The following is a 14,779-nucleotide window of genomic DNA, read 5'->3' as shown; positions in this document are numbered from 1 at the left end:
CGGTCCAGAAGAGGGTCCGAAGTCTTGATCCAAGCCCAAGCGGGGGGCTGAAGAGTGACGTCCATCCTCGGGCTGAAGTCTGGATCCAAGCGGCGGCTGAAGAAATCCATCATCGGGATGAAGTCGGAAGTCCATCATGGGGATGAAGTCTTCTATCAAGCCGCATCTTCAATCTTCTTTCCTCCGGAGCGGAGCGGAGCCATCTTCTTCCCAGCGGACGCGGATCCAACCTCTTCAAGCGACGCCTACTAGCCGAATGATGGTTCCTTTAAGGGACGTCATCCAAGATGGCGTCCTTCGAATTCCGATTGGCTGATAGGATTCTATCAGCCAATCGGAATTAAGGTAGGAAAATTCTGATTGGCTGATGGAATCAGCCAATCAGAATCAAGTTCAATCCGATTGGCTGATCCAATCAGCCAATCAGATTGAGCTTGCATCCTATTGGCTGATCGGAACAGCCAATAGAATGCGAGCTCAATCTGATTGGCTGATTGGATCAGCCAATCGGATTGAACTTGATTCTGACTGGCTGATTGATTCCATCAGCCAATCAGAATATTCCTACCTTAATTCCGATTGGCTGATAGAATCCTATCAGCCAATCGGAATTCGAGGGACGCCATCTTGGATGACGTCATTTAAAGGAACCGTCATTCGTCGCCTAGTCGTCGGTTGAAGAGGATGTTCCGCGTCGGCTTGGAAGAAGATGGCTCCGCTCCGCTCCAGAAGAAAGAAGATTGAAGATGCGGCTTGATAGAAGACTTCATCCCGATGATGGACTTCCGACTTCAGCCCGATGATGGATTTCTTCACCCGCCGCTTGGATCCAGACTTCAGCCCAAGGATGGACGTCACTCTTCAGCCCCCCGCTTGGGCTTGGATCAACACTTCTGAAGACCGATCGTTGAACCTGGTATGGTGAAGATAAGGTAGGAAGATCTTCATGGGCTTAGTGTTAGGTTTATTTAAGGGGGGTTTGGGTTAGATTAGGGGTATGTGGGTGGTGGGTTTTAATGTTGGGGGGGGGGGTATTGTATGTGTTTTTTTACAGGCAATAGAGCTGATTTTCTTGGGGCATGCCCCGCAAAGGGCCCTGTTCAGGTCTGGTAAGGTAAAAGAGCTTTGAACTTTTTTAATTTAGAATAGGGTAGGGCATTTTTTATTTTGGGGGGCTTTGTTATTTTATTAGGGGGCTTAGAGTAGGTGTAATTAGTTTAAAATTGTTGTAATTTTTTTCTAATGTTTGTACATATTTTTAATTTTTTGTAACTTAGTTCTTTTTTATTTTTTGTACTTTAGTTAGTTTATTTCATTGTAGTTATTTGTAGATATTGTATTTAATTAATTTATTGATAGTGTAGTGTTAGGTTTAATTGTAGATAATTGTAGGTAGTTTATTTAATTTATTTATTGATAGTGTAGTGTTAGGTTTAATTGTAACTTAGGTTAGGATTTATTTTACAGGTAATTTTGTAATTATTTTAACTATTTTAGCTATTAAATAGTTGTTAACTATTTAATAGCTATTGTACCTGGTTAAAATAAATACAAAGTTACCTGTAAAATAAATATAAATCCTGAAATAGCTATAATATAATTATAATTTATATTGTAGCTACATTAGGATTTATTTTACAGGTAAGTATTTAGCTTTAAATAGGAATAAGTTATTTAATAAGAGTTAATTTATTTCGTTAGATAAAAATTATATTTAACTTAGGGGGGTGTTAGTGTTAGGGTTAGACTTAGCTTTAGGGGTTAATACATTTATTAGAATAGCGGTGAGCTCCATTCAGCAGATTAGGGGTTAATATTTGAAGTTAGGTGTCGGCAATGTTAGGGAGGGCAGATTAGGGATTAATACTATTTATTATATGGTTAGTGAGGCGGATTAGGGGTTAATAACTTTATTATAATAGCGGTGCGGTCCGCTCCGCAGATTAGGGGTTAATAAGTGTAGGCAGGTGGAGGCGACGTTGTGGGGGCAGATTAGGGGTTAATAAATATAATATAGGGGTCGGCGATGTTAGGACAGCAGATTATGGGTACATAGGGATAATGTAGGTGGCGGGGGTGTACGGAGCGGCAGATTAGGGGTTAATAATAATATGCAGGGGTCAGCGATAGCGGGGGCGGCAGATTAGGGGTTAATAAGTGTAAGGTTAGGGGTGTTTAGACTCGGGGTGCATGTTAGAGTGTTAGGTGCAGACGTAGGAAGTGTTTCCCCATAGGAAACAATGGGGCTGCGTTAGGAGCTGAACGCGGCTTTTTTGCAGGTGTTAGGTTTTTTTTCAGCTCAAACAGCCCCATTGTTTTCTATGGGGGAATCGTGCACAAGCACGTTTTTGAAGCTGGCTGCGTCCGTAAGCAACTCTGGTATCGAGAGTTGCAGTGGCGGTAAATATGCCTGTACGATCCCTTTTTGGAGCCTAACGCAGCCATTCTGTGAACTCTCAATACCAGAGGTATTTAAAAGGTGTGGCCAGAAAAAAGCCAGCGTTAGCTACGCGGGTCGTTACCGACAAAACTCTAAATCTAGGCATAAGAATGTACAAAGAGAAAAATGTGAGTGACATAGTCAACAATTACAAAGTTTCACAAAATATGTACAATTCACAGTAATCATATGTTAACTATATGAATGCAGCAATTCTAATGTCCTTATTTAGACCCCATTGAGCATATTTTTTTTAAGGTGTGTATCCACCAAAGTTCTCTCTGATCTAGACTTTTATTAATCTTTCCCCCCCACTCCAGTGAGTAGACACTCTTTCTATTCAAAGGAACGTTTCTGTCCTATATTCTTTGCTGCTACTGCAATGCATGGGTACCCCATGGTCATCGTGTTCTTCTTCTGTTTGATTTAAATGTTCCAAGATTCTCGTCCTCAGAAATCTACTAGTTTGTCCTAAATATTGGCTTTTACAGCTACATTGTAATAGGTAGATTACATTTTGTGTTTTGCATGTTAAGAAACTTTTAATTTAAAATTCTTTCCCTGTGACTGAAGAGGAAAAAGTTTTATGTACTCTTTCGGTATAATTACAACCCTTACATTTTCCACAAGTAAAAAAGCCATTTAGGTAACTAATGTATATGGGTTTTGGGGGGCCATTCCCTTAATCATGGAAGGCGCTAGTTTCTGTTTAAAATTTTGGCCTTTTCTTAAAACAATCAATGGATTCTTGGGAATAATGAGATTAAGAAATTCATCCTCCTTCAATGTATCAATGTTTTTGTATAATTTTTTTGATTGCTTTATGTTCATTATTGAAGATGGTGACAAATTTAGGGAATTGAGGTTGGTATTTTTGTTGTGATGTTGTTATCAAAAGGTCTTCCCTATTTTTGTTTTTTATTTCATCCCTTACTTGTTCTAAAGATTCACAATTATATCCCTTTTGTATGAATCTGTCTTGTAATAATAAGGACTGTTTATCATAGTCTATCATTTGGTCACACTTTCTTCTGATTCTGGTGAATTGTCCCTTAGGGACTGCTTTCAACCAACTTGGATAGTAACAGCTATCATTCCTAATATATGTATTTGTATCACAGGATTTAAAATAGGTTTTACTATGTATCTCATTGTTTTCTACAAATAAAGTAAGATCCAAAAAATGAATAGTTGTATTATGATATTGGGGGGTAAGGGATACCGAAATATTATTTTCATTAATATGTCTCAAAAAAGATTCCAGTGAGACCATATCTCCAATCCATACGCAGAGGACATCATCGATGTATCTACGCCAGGACACCAGGTCTGCACCGTACGCATCACAATTCCACACATTACATTGTAATGTTGGCGTAACTCGGTGCAAACCAGGTGCCCATGGCAGTACCACATACCTGTAGATAATAAGTGTCATTATACCAGAAGAAATTGTGATTTAAAATAAATTTGATTGATCTCAAAATAAAATCCATACGTTTTGGTTCCAAATGTGGATCTTTCGACAGCCTCCAATTAATAGCTTCTAATACCGATTTGAGGGATGCCATCTTGGATGACGTCATTTAAAGGAACCGTCATTCGTCGTCTAGTCATCGGTTGAAGAGGATGTTCCGCGTTGGCTTGGAAGAAGATGGCTCCGCTCCAGAAGAAAGAAGATTGAAGATGCGGCTTGATAGAAGACTTCATCCCGATGATGGACTTCCGACTTCAGCCCGATGATGGATTTCTTCAGCCGCCACTTGGATCCAGACTTCAGCCCGAGGATGGACGTCACTCTTCAGCCCCCCGCTTGGGCTTGGATCAACACTTCCGATGACCGATCGTTGAACCTGGTATGGTGAAGATAAGGTAGGAAGATCTTCATGGGCTTAGTGTTAGGTTTATTTAAGGGGGGTTTGGGTTAGATTAGGGGTATGTGGGTGGTGGGTTGTAATGTTGGGGGGGGGTATTGTATGTGGTTTTTTTACAGGCAAAAGAGCTGAATTTCTTGGGGCATGCCCAGCAAAGGGCCCTGTTCAGGGCTGGTAAGGTAAAAGAGCTTTGAACTTTTTTAATTTAGGATAGGGTAGGGCATTTTTTATTTTGGGGGTCTTTGTTATTTTATTAGGGGGCTTAGAGTAGGTGTAATTAGTTGAAAATTGTTGTAATATTTTTCTAATGTTTGTAAATATTTTTTTATTTTTTGTAACTTAGTTCTTTTTTATTTTTTGTACTTTAGTTAGTTTATTTCATTGTAGTTATTTGTAGATATTGTATTTAATTAATTTATTGATAGTGTAGTGTTAGGTTTAATTGTAGATAATTGTAGGTAGTTTATTTAATTTATTTATTGATAGTGTAGTGTTAGGTTTAATTGTAACTTATGTTAGGATTTATTTTACAGGTAATTTTGTAATTATTTTAACTATTTTAGCTATTAAACAGTTCTTAACTATTTAATAGCTATTGTACCTGGTTAAAATAAATACAAAGTTACCTGTAAAATAAATATAAATCCTAAAATAGCTATAATATAATTATAATTTATATTGTAGCTATATTAGGATTTATTTTACAGGTAAGTATTTAGCTTTAAATAGGAATAAGTTATTTAATAAGAGTTAATTTATTTTGTTAGATAAAAATTATATTTAATTTAGGGGGGTGTTAGTGTTCGGGTTAAACTTAGCTTTAGGGGTTAATACATTTATTAGAATAGCGGTGAGCTCCAGTCGGCAGATTAGGGGTTAATGTTTGAAGTTAGGTGAGGGCAGATTAGGGGTTAATACTATTTATTATCGTCGATGTTAGTGAGGCGGATTAGGGGTTAATAACTTTATTATAATAGCGGTGCGGTCCGCTCGGCAGATTAGGGGTTAATAAGTGTAGGCAGGTGGAGGCAACGTTGTGGGGGGCAGATTAGGGGGTTAATAAATATAATATAGGGGTCGGCGATGTTAGGGCAGCAGATTAGAGGTACATAGGGATAATGTAGGTGGCGGGGGTGTACGGAGCGGCAGATTAGGGGTTAAAAATAATATGCAGGGGTCAGAGATAGCGGGGGCGGCAGATTAGGGGTTAATAAGTGTAAGGTTAGGGGTGTTTAGACTCGGGGTACATGTTAGAGTGTTAGGTGCAGACGTAGGAAGTGTTTCCCCAAAGGTATCGAGAGTTGCAGTGGCGGTAAATATGCCTGTACGCTCCCTTTTTTGAGCCTAACGCAGCCATTCTTTGAACTCTCAATACCAGAGGTATTTAAAAGGTGCGGCCAGAAAAAAAGCCAGCGTTAGCTACGCGGGTCGTTTCTGACAAAACTCTAAATCTAGGCGTAAGAATGTACAAAGAGAAAAATGTGAGTGACATAATCAACAATTACAAAGTTTCACAAAATATGTACGATTCACAGTAATCATATGTTAACTATATGAATGCAGCAATTCTAATGTCCTTATTTAGACCCCATTGAGCATATTTTTTTAAGGTGTGTATCCACCAAAGTTCTCTCTGATCTAGACTTTTATTAATCTTTCCCCCCCACTCCAGTGAGTAGACACTCTTTCTATTCAAAGGAACGTTTCTGTCCTATATTCTTTGCTGCTACTGCAATGCATGGGTACCCCATGGTCATCGTGTTCTTCTTCTGTTTGATTTAAATGTTCCAAGATTCTCGTCCTCAGAAATCTACTAGTTTGTCCTAAATATTGGCTTTTACAGCTACATTGTAATAGGTAGATTACATTTTGTGTTTTGCATGTTAAGAAACTTTTAATTTAAAATTCTTTCCCTGTGACTGAAGAGGAAAAAGTTTTATGTACTCTTTTGGTATAATTACAACCCTTACATTTTCTACAAGTAAAAAAGCCACTTAGGTAACTAATCTATATGGATTTTGGGGGGCCATTCCCTTAATCATAGAAGGCGCTAGTTTCTGTTTAAAATTTTGGCCTTTTCTTAAAACAATCAATGGATTCTTGGGAATAATGAGATTAAGAAATTCATCCTCCTTCAATGTACCAATGTTTTTGTATAATTTTTTTGATTGTTTTATGTTCATTATTGAAGATGGTGACAAATTTAGGGAATTGAGGTTGGTATTTTTGTTGTGATGTTGTTATCAAAAGGTCTTCCCTATTTTTGTTTTTTATTTCATCCCTTACTTGTTCTAAAGATTCACAATGATATCCCTTTTGTATGAATCTGTCTTGTAATAATAAGGACTGTTTATCATAGTCTATCATTTGGTCACACTTTCTTCTGATTCTGGTTCAACTTGGATAGTGACAGCTATCATTCCTAATATATGTATTTGTATCACATGATTTAAAATAGGTTTTACTATGTATCTCATTGTTTTCTACAAATAAAGTAAGATCCAAAAAATGAATAGTTGTATTATGATATTGGGGGGTAAGGGATACCGAAATATTATTTTCATTAATATGTCTCAAAAAAGATTCCAGTGAGACCATGTCTCCAATCCATACGCAGAGGACATCATTGATGTATCTACGCCAGGACACCAGGTCTGCACCATACGCATCACAATTCCACACATAACATTGTAATGTTGGCGTAACTCTGTGCAAACCAGGTGCCCATGGCAGTACCACATACCTGTAGATAATAAGTGTCATTATACCAGAAGAAATTGTGGTTTAAAATAAATTTGATTGATCTCAAAATAAAATCCATACGTTTTGGTTCCAAATGTGGATCTTTCGACAGCCTCCAATTGATAGCTTCTAATCCCTTTTTGTGATCTATAATGGAGTATAAAGAAGTAACATCAATTGTTACCACATATATTGGTTTTGCCATTTAAGCTCTTTCAAGATTTGGAGGACATGTTTAGTGTCCTTTAAATATGACCTAGATGTTTGGGCATAGGGTTGGAGTAAATAGTCAATAAAAGCTGACAAGTTGGAGGTAAGTGAGCCAGTATCAATTATAATGGGCCTTCCAGGTGGATTTACAGAGTCCTTGTGAACCTTGGGTAAAAAATAAAAAATTGCTGTGTTAGAGTTATCTATAAATAAAAATTAAAATTCCTCATTAGTGATGATCTCATTATTTCTAGCCTCTAAAAGTAGAAATTGTAGTTGTGAAATGAATAGTTTTTTGGAGTTAGTACCAATGATTTTATAAGTGTGTGTATCAGATAAAAGTCTAATTGATTCTTTCATATAGTATTCCCTATCCATAATTACACCCCTCCCCCCACCCTTGTCAGCTTCCTTGATCACAATATCTTCCCTTTTATTAAGAGATTCAAAAGTTTCAAACTCCTTTTTCGTGAGATTGTAGTATTTTGTACGATTGGGGATCTGTTCTATATCACTTATAATTAGTTTATTAAAAACCTCGATGTTGGGACCTTTACTACTGCTGGGGTAGAAGGTGGAAGGGTTCTTAAATTTTGTTCTTTCTCTGGTAGGTATGGTTGGGGGATTGTACGTCACTCTCTAATATATTTTTGAGCAGCCACAAAAAGTTGGAAAGAATTTACTCTCTGTGAGGGAATAAATTTAAGACCTTTCACTAGAATCTATTTTTCCTGTTCACTTATATCCTTAGAGCAGAGCTTTCCAAACTTTTCATGTCGGTGACACACTTTTTAGACCTATGTCATTTCGCGACACAGTAATTCAGTTGCACTGGCAAACAGGAGGTTAAACTAACTTGTTTTAAGAGATACGGACACATAAATACATGATATAATAACGAAATGCTTTTACAAGTAACAGTAAGTATGTGCAAGAATTAAAAAAAAGTTTAACACCACCAATAGCTACTTACTATTTTAATGGGATGTATGAGGTTGACGGGATGAACACAGTTTATGAATATTTGGTGGAATATTAGACACTCGCATTTTTAAGCTTCCCCTTCCTATCCATATATCAAGAGCAGGAACAGCAATGCACTACTGGGAGCTAGTTGCAAAAAAACCCCACTGACTTCTGACTTCAGCTCAGCGTTTAAGCTGCCGCCCTCAGAGCTCGGTGAGTGCGATTGACTACTGCCCGCGCTGCAAACACACTGCTGTCCCACTCACTGACTACACATGCAGCACGAGCCAATTAAGTAGACTACACGTGCAGTCAGGAGCCAATGTGCCACCAAAGCCACCAATGGGAAAACTTTCAGTTCCCACTGAGCTGTGCCAATAGGTTAAGATGATCTGAGACCCCCTAGGTATCAATCACGTGTCAACCATGTGATATGTGTAGCAGGCAGGCGGAAAGTCAGAAACAAAAAAACATTTTTTTTTAAACAATTAAATTTAAAAAAAATTGTGCTGAAGCAGGGACACACCTACACACTGCTGCCGACACACTAGTGTGTCCCGACACAGTTTGGAAAGCACTGCCTTAGAGGATAGGTTAAAAACACCCTGCCCTAGTGTCTCCTTTGTCTGTGGTTTTCCTCTTCCTCCTCTTGTCCCTCTGTGTGATCTGATGTCCTCCCGCTTTTCTTTTTATTGTGTTGTTTGTATTGTTCGTGTTGAAATGGGGTATATCGATTGGGATGTACCCATTTTTCTTGTTTGTGTGGTGATTGGCTCCACCCATGGTGATGTGTATCTGATTTATGGCATTCTCTCTGTTCTTCCCTTACAAAAGGGATTACCGGTATATAGTTTAGTATTTACAGAATTGTGTTTATTATGGTGTGGTTTGGAATGATGTGTGTAAGAATGGTCATTATATGACCTATATGAATCAGAGTGATTATTATACGAACGTGAAGGATAAAAGTGATCCTTATGTGAACGTTGCATATTGTCTTTGTAAAAATCATGTTGTTTCTCCCCTTTATCCCCTTTGTTAGAGGAAAATCTGCCTTTGGGGGGGGGGGGGGGTTAAATTTTCCTTTTTATGTTGAACATATTGAGTCCCTTTTTGAAAATCTTCTTGGTCTCTAAGATATTTTTTATATTTATTATACCCTATGGATTCATCAAACTCTTTAGCTTTTTCTCTTATAGAGTCAAGTTTGTCTTTACATTGTTTGACTTCCAAAAAAGGGTTTATTTCTTTCTCAAACATATGAATATCTTTTTCTATAGCTTTCAATTGAACATCCTGCATTTCATATAATAAATTTACTGATTCTAGTGAACATTTATGCAATGCTGCATTCCATTTGCCCATAAATATATCATCATCTAATCCAAAGGCTGGTACTTTAAACACTCTTAAGCCTCTGGGTACAATGTCTTCATTTAAATATCTACTTAGCTTTTTTTAGCATATAGTTTTTGAAGCTTAGATATAATAGATTCCCAATCTGAGTTTTTATCTGTATTATTAAAATCTCTATTACATTTTGATTGGCGAGCTGCTCTCCAATCATCTAAGGTATTTCTAGCCATAGGTTACAGGGGAAAAATTACACAACCACAAAATACAGTTGTAACACTAATGGAAGAAAATAAATGAATAAATAAATGAATACTCTCCTCCGAAGCTGTGACCGCCGCTGTCCCTCAGTTTTCTCCTGGACTGATTTGAAAATGTGCAAAGGTTTGGAGGCGCAGGATCACAAAGGAGAGCTCACATTCAGGCTTAACGGGTTGTTCTGCGTAGAAAGATTCACAGTCATGCATTATCCACCAACATGTGTGGAATGAGTAATATATACTCACAGGATAGAGTTGGGTGTTCAGGTCCTTAGTAAAAACCAAGCATTTCACTTGTAAGGTAAAAAAGGTTTCTTTTATTGCTCAATGTGTTTCAATGGCAACAGTCCGTCATTCTCAAGAATGATTAAAATCAGTAAAACGTATGCTAGCAAAGTGCATATACATTTCCGCTAACAAAGGCGGTTTAAATAACATTAATTTTCGTGCTCAAGTGGAAATGTCCAAATTGGGCCTAAAGTGTTAATATTTTGTGTGGCCACCATTATTTTCCAGCACTGCCTTAACCCTCTTGGGCATGGAATTCACCAGAGCTTCACAGGTTGCCAGTGCCACTGGAGTCCTCTTCCACTCCTCCATGACGACATCACAAAGCTGGTGGATGTTAGAGACCTTGCGCTCCCCCACCTTCCGTGTGAGGATGCCCCACAGATGCTCAATAGGGTTTAGGTCTGGAGGCATGCTTGGCCAGTCCATCACCTTTACCCTCAGCTTCTTTAGCAAAGCAGGGGTCGCCTTGGAGGTGTGTTTGGGGTTGTTATCATGTTGGAATATTGCCCTTGGCTCAGTCTCTGAAGGGAGGGGATTATGCTCTTCTTCAATATGTCACAGTACAATGAACTGTAGCTCCACAGTGCCGGCAGCACTCATGCAGGCCCAGACCATGACACTCCCACCACCATGCTTGACTGTAGGCAAGACACACTTGTGTTTGTACTCCTCACCTGGTTGCCACCATACACGCTTGACACCATCTGAAGCAAATAAGTTTATCTTGGTCTCATCGGACAACAGGACATGGCTTCAGTAATACATGTCCTTAGTCTGCTTGTCTTCAGCAAACTGTGGGCTATCTTGTGCATCATCTTTAGAAGAGGCTTCCTTCTGAGAACAGCCATGCAGACCAGTTTGATGGAGTGTGCAGTGTATCGTCTGAGCACTGACAGGCTTCAGCTTCAGCCCCACCCCTTCAACCTCTGCAGCAATGCTGGCAGCACTCATATGTATATTTCCCAAAGACAACTTCTGGATATGACGCTGAGCATGTGCATTTAACTTCTTTGGTCGACCATGGAGAGGCCTGTTCTGAGTGGAACCTGTCCTATGAAACCGCTCTATGGTCTTTCCCACCGTGCAGCAGCTCAGTTTCAGGGTCTTGGCAATCTTCTTATAGCCTAGGCCATCTTTATGCAGAGCAAAAATGAGTGTAAGAGCGATAACACCAAATTTAATACGCCTGCTCCCCATTCACACCTGAGACCTTGTAACACTAATGAGTCACATGACACTGGGGAGGGAAAATAGCTAATTGGGCCCAATTTGATAATTTCCACTTAGGGGTGTACTCACTTTTGTTGCCAATGGTTTAGCCATTAATGGCTGTGTATTAAGTTATTTTGAGGGGACAGCAAATTTACTCTGTTATACAGGCTGTACACTCATGTCATTTCTTCAGTGTTGTCACATGAAAAGATATAATAAAATATTTACAAAAATGTGAGGGGTGTACTCACTTTTGTGAGATACTGTATGTAAATAAATATATATATATATAAATATATACTGTATATATATATATATATATATATATATATATATATATATATATATATAGCGATATATATATATTTGTAAACTTAAGCAAACAGTCAAAATTATTGCTATTTATAAAGGAGAACTGATAGATGAGCAGCCCTTAAAGTAATGTCACACTGTGGAATAAATATTTCTGTTTACTCATTATTTAAGATACAAAAAATAGCTATACACATACACAATATCCCTTCAGTCAGTAGCTTGCAGATCACAAAGTGGTTGCATATATGACATCTGTCACTCGCTGTCTACAGACTAATGTATAGGTCCACTAGCACTTTAGTCAGCATAGTGAGTAAGGTCAGGTACCACTAAGGTAAAAAAGCACAAAATCTCAGGACAAAAGATTAGTTAAGCCAAAGGTCATACATAAGAGAGCAAAAGGGCAAAGATAAAATCCAGCACCGGTAACAGGAACCAGACACAATAATAGCACACCAACAATAGAAACCTTTGATTATAACTAGGCACCAAATGGTGCTCAAAGAGTATGCAAAATGATGCAATGCAACTACTACTGTGAAACAGGCCTAAGGTAAAATCCCAAAGAGGTGAGTAAAAGGGTGTGACATATATATGCATTTGGTACTTTAATTAGTATTTGGAATTATTACAAAATCCTCATTTAAGATGTTTATTTTTATTTTTTATTAAATGGTCATATGAGTGTAATGCTCGTGGGATACTCCTCTATCAGACCGAACTTGGCCAGTAGTCTTGTTATCCCGGCGTCGAGCCGGAATGATAGGGAATATCCCAGAGCAGAGAAAGTTAATGAGATGAGGAGGGCAGCACTCACCACAGGCAGGGCAGTCCCCAGCGGTAACAGTGGAGCAGTCCAAGGAGGAATCACTATAATAGTCAGGCAGGCAGAGTTTGGCAACAGTAAAGCAATCCAAGGATAAACCACTTGAATAGTCAGGCAGGGTCTGGCAACAGGAAAGCAATCCAAGGGCACACCACTAGAATGGTCAGGCAGGCAAGGTTTGGCAACAGCAAAGCAGTCCAAGGATAAACCACTTGAATAGTCAGGCAGGCAGGGTTTGGAAACAGGAAAGCAGTCCAACAGAGTAAGGGCTAAGGCAGGTAGAGTAGTCAGAGAGGCAAGTTCAGCAACAGCAAACAATCCAGCAGTTTAAGGGGTAAGGCAGGTAGAGTAGTCAGAGAGGCAAGTTCAGCAACAGCAAATAATCCTGCAGTTTAAGGGGTAAGGCAGGTAGAGTAGTCAGGCAGGCAAGTTCAGCAACAGCAAACAATCCAGCAGTTTAAGGGGTAAAGCAGGTAGAGTAGTCAGGCAGGCAAGTTCAGCAACGATATGAGGCACAGGAAAGAACGATCTGTCACACCCAGGAGCACACAAAGCAACACCTATACTTGGGCAGTGACAGATCATTCCTCCCTGGTTTAAATAGGTGCAGATTCGTGCCTCAGAGGTCCGCCCGGCATCTGGAGCGTGCAGCGATGACATCAGCACCGCACGCATCCAGAGCCGACACTGCCCCTGACAACAAGCAGAGAAGGAGACACCGCACCCCTAGCAATGGCTAGAGCGGTGCAGCGTGACAATGAGTGTGTTTTGTATTTCTATCTGTATTTGATGGCCCAAAATATAATGGTCGCAATGATTTATTTTCCCTACGGTATAAGTGGTACAGTTAATAAACAGCTGTTTTTTCTTTATAGATAATACATCTAATTTAGTGACCATGCACAGACACTACCCTCAATACCATATCAAAATACATTTTTATATAATTATAATTTATATATAATTTGTTTTTGTGACCTGGTTGAAATAATTATTATATCAAGTTTGCAAACTGTGGCAATCTGGAGTTTATATCAAGCTTGAAAATGACAGTGATCATGTATATACAGTATAATTAGATTTTAGTATATTTCTGGTGTGTAGCATTGGGTACTGGTCAGACAGATAATGCTGGTATACAGGGAGTGCAGAATTATTAGGAAAGTTGTATTTTTGAGGATTAATTTTATTATTGAACAACAACCATGTTCTCAATGAACCCAAAAAACTCATTAATATCAAAGCTGAATAGTTTTGGAAGTAGTTTTTAGTTTGTTTTTAGTTTTAGCTATTTTAGGGGGATATCTGTGTGTGCAGGTGACTATTACTGTGCATAATTATTAGGCAACTTAACAAAAAACAAATATATACCCATTTCAATTATTTATTTTTACCAGTGAAACCAATATAACATCTCAACATTCACAAATATACATTTCTGACATTCAAAAACAAAACAAAAACAAATCAGTGACCAATATAGCCACCTTTCTTTGCAAGGACACTCAAAAGCCTGCCATCCATGGATTCTGTCAGTGTTTTGATCTGTTCACCATCAACATTGCATGCAGCAGCAACCACAGCCTCCCAGACACTGTTCAGAGAGGTGTACTGTTTTCCCTCCTTGTAAATCTCACATTTGATGATGGACCACAGGTTCTCAATGGGGTTCAGATCAGGTGAACAAGGCCTGTCATTAGATTTTCTTCTTTTATACCCTTTCTTGCCAGCCACGCTGTGGAGTACTTGGACGCGTGTGATGGAGCATTGTCCTGCATGAAAATCATGTTTTTCTTGAAGGATGCAGACTTCTGCCTGTACCACTGCTTGAAGAAGGTGTCTTCCAGAAACTGGCAGTAGGACTGGGAGTTGAGCTTGACTCCATCCTCAACCCGAAAAGGCCCCACAAGCTCATCTTTGATGATACCAGCCCAAACCAGTACTCCACCTCCACCTTGCTGGCGTCTGAGTCGGACTGGAGCTCTCTGCCCTTTACCAATCCAGCCACGGGCCCATCCATCTGGCCCATCAAGACTCACTCTCATTTCATCAGTCCATAAAACCTTAGAAAAATCAGTCTTGAGATATTTCTTGGCCCAGTCTTGACGTTTCAGCTTGTGTGTCTTGTTCAGTGGTGGTCGTCTTTCAGCCTTTCTTACCTTGGCCATGTCTCTGAATATTGCACACCTTGTGCTTTTGGGCACTCCAGTGATGTTGCAGCTCTGAAATATGGCCAAACTGGTGGCAAGTGGCATCTTGGCAGCTGCACGCTTGACTTTTCTCAGTTCAT

The sequence above is a fragment of the Bombina bombina genome, chromosome 1 (genome assembly GCF_027579735.1).
Source record: "Bombina bombina isolate aBomBom1 chromosome 1, aBomBom1.pri, whole genome shotgun sequence".
Lineage (NCBI taxonomy): Eukaryota > Metazoa > Chordata > Amphibia > Anura > Bombinatoridae > Bombina > Bombina bombina.
Note: the sequence above shows the minus strand (reverse complement) of the source record.